Source organism: Amaranthus tricolor, chromosome 1 (assembly GCF_026212465.1).
Source record: "Amaranthus tricolor cultivar Red isolate AtriRed21 chromosome 1, ASM2621246v1, whole genome shotgun sequence".
In the NCBI taxonomy this organism is placed as follows: Eukaryota; Viridiplantae; Streptophyta; class Magnoliopsida; order Caryophyllales; family Amaranthaceae; genus Amaranthus; species Amaranthus tricolor.
In genome coordinates this window covers 9282792-9290762 of record NC_080047.1, presented here as the reverse complement: position 1 = coordinate 9290762, position 7971 = coordinate 9282792, and the positions used below count along the sequence as shown (strand labels likewise).

The 7971-nt window shown below is 27.8% G+C and overlaps 1 long non-coding RNA gene across 1 annotated transcript in view; it reads left to right on the top strand.

Annotated features, from left to right (window-relative positions):
* The first annotated feature begins 1285 nt into the window (after positions 1–1285).
* The window catches only part of LOC130824555 (uncharacterized), a 10922-nt gene continuing 4236 nt past the window's right edge, over positions 1286–7971 (top strand). Inside the window, exon 1 of the long non-coding RNA XR_009046736.1 lies at positions 1286–1466. This is a non-coding gene — a long non-coding RNA (uncharacterized LOC130824555). The remainder of the gene's footprint in view (positions 1467–7971) is intronic.

Sequence of the window (7971 nt, the reverse complement as noted above, 5' to 3'; positions counted from 1 at the left end):
TTGTTTTGGCTAATGTGGTTCTTCTGCATGTAGTTTTTGATCTTCAGGCAACAGTGTTAATCATATTTTTCTCTATGTAGGGTTCTCGCCTATTGGGGGTAAAATTGATAGCTTTCTTCTAGTACTCCCTCTTAGTACTCCCTCTCAAGGGAGTACAGATATGAATTGTCCATCACCCTTCCTCACGCAGACCTTGTTTTCGAACGGAATATTGAGTTGATGATGATGATATTAACTTGCAAAATAACAAACCCTAAGGGCAAATACACAATAATACATCAGTTAAAAATAAAAAATAATCTATCATGCTAAATTGGGAAATACACCTAAGGGCAAAATAAAATACAAATAGTAAACCCCATCTTAGATACAAGTAGCTTAATCATTTAAAAGAGTGGGCCCTCATACTTTTTATCTACAGTATTCTGTTCATCGTCCTTCCATATGGATTCATTAGGCCAACCATGAAACCGCAGATAATTCTTATCCCAAAAAAGAGTGCTTATAAGGTACGTGCACGCTTTAAGACCTTATACTTTCATACCGGCCTTCATATAAACTCTCATATATAGAATTATTCATCATCATTTTATACACAAAAAGTTTCCCATTACCTTCAAAAACTTTATTTTTCAATTAGTTGATATTTTTAATTAGGGCATTTAAGAATACTCTGATTATGTATGAGTTTCTAATTATGTTCGCCCAATTTAATTATAGCATGTAGAAGGATATATATAATCATATCTTTCGCATTTTGTAATCATAGAGTTCTTAATCATGTTTTCTTACTTTGAATCTTGCTTTTTTAGGACATAAAATTTAGATCAAAATAACTTCACTCACTAATCTATATTTACACAAAAAAAATATCATCAAAAGTTAATAAAACATACCTAATTACTCATTGAAAAATTGAATGATTTGAAATAGGGCCCTCTCGTAAATTTAGAGGCGCCAGTGCTAAATTTATGTTATAGACCCTTACAATTTAAAAAAAAAAAACCAAAATACTAATATATGATAAAATCTCTCCATGGAATACACTTATAATATTTGCCTCTTTATCACTTGGTTACCCTCGTGTAAAATATTTTACATGTGTTCGATGTAATTGAAACAATGAACTAAATAAATATAAAAGTGAATTTTTTAGAGTCCTTCTAATAATAAGGCCCTATACGATTGACCGCATTACGCATGCTAATGGAGAGTCTGCATTAACCTTTATAATTACCCAACCACCTAAAAGATGTATTTTCCTATATCTCACATTTTGCATCTAGTCACTTATTACTTACTCCATTATCCCTTCTCTCTCTTTAAAGTTTAATTCTTCTCTTAAAAAACAAACTTTAATGTTAATACAAATTACGATTTGATTCTTATTTTGCGCTCCTCTACAAAATAAGAGTACATTGGTGATTTTTCGTTGAAAAGTTTTGTCGGTTCTTAAATTGTTCTTGGTAAGTTCTTGTTTTAGATCTAGTTTAATAAGAGTACAAATTTCCCTAATTTTTTCTTGGTCTATACTTGGTCCCATTTTAAGATTGTTCTTTACTTTTCGTTAAGAAGTATCTCTAGAAAATTGGGGTTCTCAATTTTGTTGCTCTAACAATTAATTAGAGAGATTAACTTTTAACTTATATTTTATTTGTTTATATTGCTTATTTATATGTCACATTTCTAAAATTATAGTTTGTTGGTTTTGCTAAATATAACTTATATATTTATGATTAAAAGGCTTAATAAAGTTTGTCCGCAGCTCTAACAATTAATTAGTATTAGAACCAATATCAAATTTTTAGCGGTGTACTTCAATTTAGGACATACTTGGATTTAATGTAAATAATTAAGGGGTAAAAAAAATAAAGTTGTTAAATGAGAAATGAGTGAAATTTGATTGTTGTAGAGGTAAAAGAATAGTTGCAAAGTAATGAGAAAAAGAGAGCTTTCAATTTTGTAGGGTAAATATTTATCCTAAGAAAGGGTGGGAGAATGTATTACCTGATTTATTTACCTCCATAATAGGGGAAATCATCTTCATTTTCCTTCATTGTTTTTATTTCATGCTTATTTTAGTTTCTTCACAACTATGATCAACTACTTCAAATGCATCTCTATTTGCTTTTATTTCGTTAATTTGACTTTATTTCTCCCCTTAAATTTTTACATCCAATCTAAACATGCCCTTAGTATATTATGTCTTCTACAAGATGAAATGTCAAAGTAGAAAATTATAAAATCGGAAAATTTATTTAAAAAAATTGATTTTACCTATAGAGCATTCATATGAAAAATTTTCCTGTATCACATTAATTTTTAGGGTTGCAGAATTTTAGCTAGCCTTCCAATATGGAAGAATAAAGTATTACTTAAAAAGTTTACCTAGTGACAAAAAATATTAGATTGAAGGATCATGTTATGATTCTATCAATCATATTCGATAGAATCATAAATACTTAAAATTCTATTTAGAATCTAAATTGCTCGGTCGTAGTATCGTAGATCAAGATTTAAATAAAATATGATTATATTGTCCACTTTGAGAGAGTGTCAATGTTGGTTTTCTATTTGTATTTGATTAAAAATTTAAAATTATTATTAATTATTTCTTATTTTCTTTTAATAGTAAAAAATCAAAAGGTAGAATTATTAAAAAGTGACTCAAATATGAAATTATTAAAAACGGATCGTAAGGTAGAATTTTAGTTTTTACTTTTCCTAAAATATATTAGTGTGTACGGCTTTCACAATAGGTAACTTTGTTTTATAAGAGAGGTAACTTTTGACTTACTCTGAGGGCACCTTAGTTATATATTTTTAAAAAAATACAATTGCGAAAAAATGAGACTTGTAAAAGTTACATGAACAAATAAAGGGGTTACAAATATAAAAATTATGATAATTTTTATTCGTGAGCCGCGATTTGGCTGTTTTCCCAAAACAGTAACTTTTGCACTGAAATTCGCGGGTCGTACACTTTGTCGCGAGCCGCGACTTTTCTAGTCAACAAAAACAGAAACTTTTCTTCGAGTACTCGCACCCCGCGAGTTCATTCGCGATCCGTGACTCCATGATTCACCTTTAAAACCCAATCTTAGACTCAGTTCGAGTCACAAATTTCAAACATTCTGATTACTTCAATTTATACATTATCTGAACTTCATAGTTTCATACAAGTTCTTCTTTTTTGTTATAATTATTTAGTGGGAACTTGGTTCATACACTTAACTACGTATTCATAATCTCAAATTTAGTGGCAGATTTAGCATAATGTCACTAAGTTCAGTAGTGGATCTAGTTTGATGTCACTGAAGTCAGTGGCGGATCTAGCGTGATGTCACCGAGTTCAGTTGATATCACTTGAATCCAAAACAAAATGATCAAATATTAAATAAAAATATATCCTAGATGCGTTGGTTAATTAGTGTATGTGTATTGCTTTCCACATATATGACCAGGGATCAATACCTAATAGGTGTATTTTACTTAAATTGACAAAACGCAATTTTTATTCTAGAGCCGCCACTGCTCATATCCGTAACAGAAAGCAGTAGTAAATCATATTAAGCATGATAATTAAGCAAGTTTGCCGTTTTTTTTTCTTTTAATGGAGGTTTGTATGTAATTAAGCTGTACATAATTTTATCATTGATTCACATAAGCATAAAGATTTTAAGTCACCACAATTATAAATTATTAAATTATGTTTATAAAAAAATTGCAGGTAAAATATACTTCCTCCATTCCATAATAATACTTATACTTATCCTCCATTTCATAATAATACTTATACTTATTATCTTTTTTGTGGTTTCATAATACTTGCGCACTTTTTATTTTTGGCAAAAATAAACTTAGTAATTCTCTATTTTACTCATATATTATTATCTTTTACCTACCATCCAAAGAGATAAAAAAACAAAAATATATTGAAAGTGACTTTTCTATTTTACTATTATATTATTATCTTTTTACCTACCATACAAAGAGGTAAAAAAAAAACAAAAATATATTAAAGGTGACTTTTTTAAATTCTTGTATCACTTTTATAATTGAGAACAAAGTTTATGCAACAAAGTAGGGCTAAGCTAAGCTTATATGCAACTTTCGTTAATTCTTGTATCACTTATTGTCTATTAAACATGTTTAATAAGTTTGAACGTACAGAATCCAAAAAATAATATATGTTAAATGTTTAAAAATACAAAGTTTTAAGAAAAAATATTAATAATTTTTAAAATTACATATGGTCTTAAAAAATTTATCAATTTTACTCCATCTTGATCCAATTCATTTTGTAACATTTTAAATGATGATATTAAAACTTTTTCACTTAAATTACGAAATACGAGTAGAATAGATACATAATACTGATTAACTCATTTACTATATAAATTCTTCATACAAATCTAATAATGGTGGTCTAGCGATGAAAATTATTTTCTCTTCTTCATCACTTTCATTAAATGTTTATAAGAAATTACAGCAAGCTGTATAATTGTATTAGCAATGTTAAGTTGTAAGATGAACCAACAAATGTAATCATAATAAACTATAGCACATATTTATAAAATTTTAATATTACCATCTATCTCTTTGAATTAATGGTAATTAGAGGTCAAACCTCTAATTATAAGGGTAAGGGTAAGTCAACGTATGTATAAATTTTAAGATTAAGTTTAAGATGTATAAATTTTAAGATTAAGTTTAAGATTATTGGCGGTTAGTTAAATAATAATGGATGCTATTATGTTAAAATATATATTTTTTTAAAAAAATTTATTTGCTCTTTCAAATATTTTATTTGCATTTTAATTATTTTTTGATTAGTAAGAAGAGCTTAAGTTTAAAATATAATAATCAAAGCTTAAAATTGCATTTTACATATAGTAATAACTTAACTCAAATATTAAAGTAAAATAATGGGTGTTGCCTTCTCACATATACTATTAGAGCATTAATAATGGTGACTCTTTTATAGGTCATATGACCAAACCATGGCAAAAATGCTTATAATGATGACCTAATAATAGGTGGATTAGGGAAAAGATTGGGCAATTGGGTTAATGGGTGACCCGTTTATGTGAACGGTCACCCTTCTTTTTAAAAAAATTGCCACGTGTCGCTTTCTGATTGAACGGAGAAATATGCCAGATTGTTGCCTGACACACGTCCTGCTGCGGACGCCACTTTTTCAGGCTCTGATAGGCCGTTGAAAATAGTCGTTAATTGTAATTAATAGCTATTTTCGCATTAAATTAATTTTTTTTAAAAAAATTTATACCAACAGTCATATTTTTTCGAGATTTATAAAATGAGACCCATATTGATATTTTTCGACATAATTTTATATTTAAATATTTTCTTCTTATTTTCCTACTTTTTTTGTTAAAAAAAATAACAAAATAATCATTTCAAAAATCCCAAAAAAATATATGGATTCAAAATAAGAATGATGTTGAAGATCGACAATTACATTTATGCTTAAAAGATGACTTGGTTGAAAATATCTGGCAAAAGTTTGGAAGGAATCGCAATTAATGTATCATTTAAAATTTTAGTTTTTTAATTTGTGTATTCATTTTATGTATGCGCATTGTAATCTTTATTTGAAGTTAACGAATTTTCCTTAATTATTATTGATGTCTACATTTATATTTATTAGAAAATATTAGTTTTATTAAAAAAATATTTTTTTTAATTATAAAATAGTAGATCTATTTTATCAAATAAAAAATTATATTAACTTTGTACATGAAAATATTATTATAAAAATTAAAGATAAATGTTAGATAAATTAAGGGAGAGAAATTATGGTGGGGTAGAAAAAAAAATAAGAAAGAGAGGATGATGACCTTTTAAAATAGGTCATTATTAATAAAATTAGGTTGAAAAATAAACTTTTAGGAAAAAAAAAGTTGTAAAATAGTAAATGATGTTTTTTTTAGATCATGAGTAAGGATACTCTAGGTATATTTTATACAGGGGCGGATTTTCCTTGAGGCACCCCCTAGCACATGCCCAAGGGTCAAATTTAAAAAAATTTTAAAATTCCTAATATTTGCTTGAAAATAATGGCAAAGGCACGCGTGCTATTTGTAATGCTAATCAGAATTCTTAACCCTCCTTCTTCTCTCTCCTAACAATAAAACCCTAAACCCTAAAACTTACCGCCTCTACCCGGCCACCTCTGCCGCCTACCTCCAACCCCTCTGTCGCCTCTCTCCAGCAGCCCCCTACCGCCCTTGTCCGGCTGTTTAACACTTCGATTTTCTTTTGCCCCTCCCTTGTTCTTTCTTCTTTGTTTTAATATAAAGTCTTTTTCTTTGTAGAATTAGTTCAAAGGTAAGGTACATATGTGTTTTTAAGTCCATATCTGTAGTCAAAATTTAAACTTTATGCTAAATTTTGTTAATTTTTAGTAGGTGTTCATTGAAATTTCACAACCAAGAGTAGATACTAGAAGACCCTTCATGGGGTTTTACTCTTTTAATTTGTTGATTTTTTGGGTTTTTGTGCTTTGATTTTGAAATGGAAGCAGAAAATGGAGAAGTAAAGTCTAAAATAAAGGATTATAAAGTAATTGAGCAAAAGAAGTGAGTTTTTTCTATCACCAAATTAAAATACTCTTTCTTTTCCTTTTTTTTTTATGTTTCTTGTATTGAATTTTTGTCACTTAGTTTGGTTGTGTGAAGGGCTCAAATGAGTCCTTTTTTAAAATTATTATTTGTTATCAATGTTAGAATTCGGGGTGTATATTCGATGTTTGGATAGATTTTAAATGTCATATCTTGACTCAAATTAATTTTTATTCTAATATATTAAATATATTGATATGAAAGTGGTCAATGGCCTTAAATGCTATTAACTTTTGTTAAAATAGTTTTTTATAGAAATTTATGTTGATTTTTTTAAAATTTTCAGTGGTAAGTGGATTACTGGACTATGTTAAAATTTTGCCAAAATACTTAACATTTTAATAGTTAATTTTATAACAAAATTACCTCAACATTTTCTCTATTTGTTAATGTCCTATGAGACTCTAAACTCTAGATCCATCACTAATTTTATATATAAATTATTTATTTAATTTCAACAACGAATAAAAAAACTAATATTAGATAATTTTATAGTATTATTAACTTTTAAATTCAAACAAGATAGTAATTCAACCTCAACAATTTAATAATAATTTATCATTCTAAGATAGCCATTTAATTTTTTTCTTAATTAAAATAGCTTGGGTCGAATAATTACTTTTCTAGGTCTGTAAATTAACCCGACATAACTAATATTCTTTTTGATTTTTAATTAAATAACCTTAATTACAGCTAGGCAAGCCTGAGGCTATAAGATTCCCTATACCTATTGTCTCTTCTTAACTTTCTCCCGCTTATCAGAGTAAAATTTGTGTTGCCATTGCAAATAAAAGTCATATTGGTAAGGTCACGTACTTTCTGACCCTTTTAAATCTCACCTCATGTGACAGCCACATAATAATAGTGAAAAAAATACCCTTCAATGACATTGAATTTTACTCGTTTAATGAGTCGTCGACCATCAAAACACCAAAATCTCCCACGCTTTATATGCTTGAAAACTCAATTTGTCATGATTATTGATCTCTTAATTTATACTCCTTTCAATTCAGCACTAACATTTTATTTACTTTATACACACTATTCAATGTACTTATTCAATCTTTAATATTTTTAAATGTACATTATTAAAAATTATGAAAAGTTAATATGAATAATCCTTGCATTGAGGCGAATCAAATAAGATCCCACATGACTATATTTTAACTTGTAGATTAATAATACAATACAAATTAAGAGTAAGAGATAAATAGTGTCCAAAAAGCAAATTGGACGTTAATGCTGAATTGGAGGGAGTATAGTGTAACATTTACTAAAGAAATCACATCATTTTGAATATCCTGCATAAAAATGGAGATTTTAACAT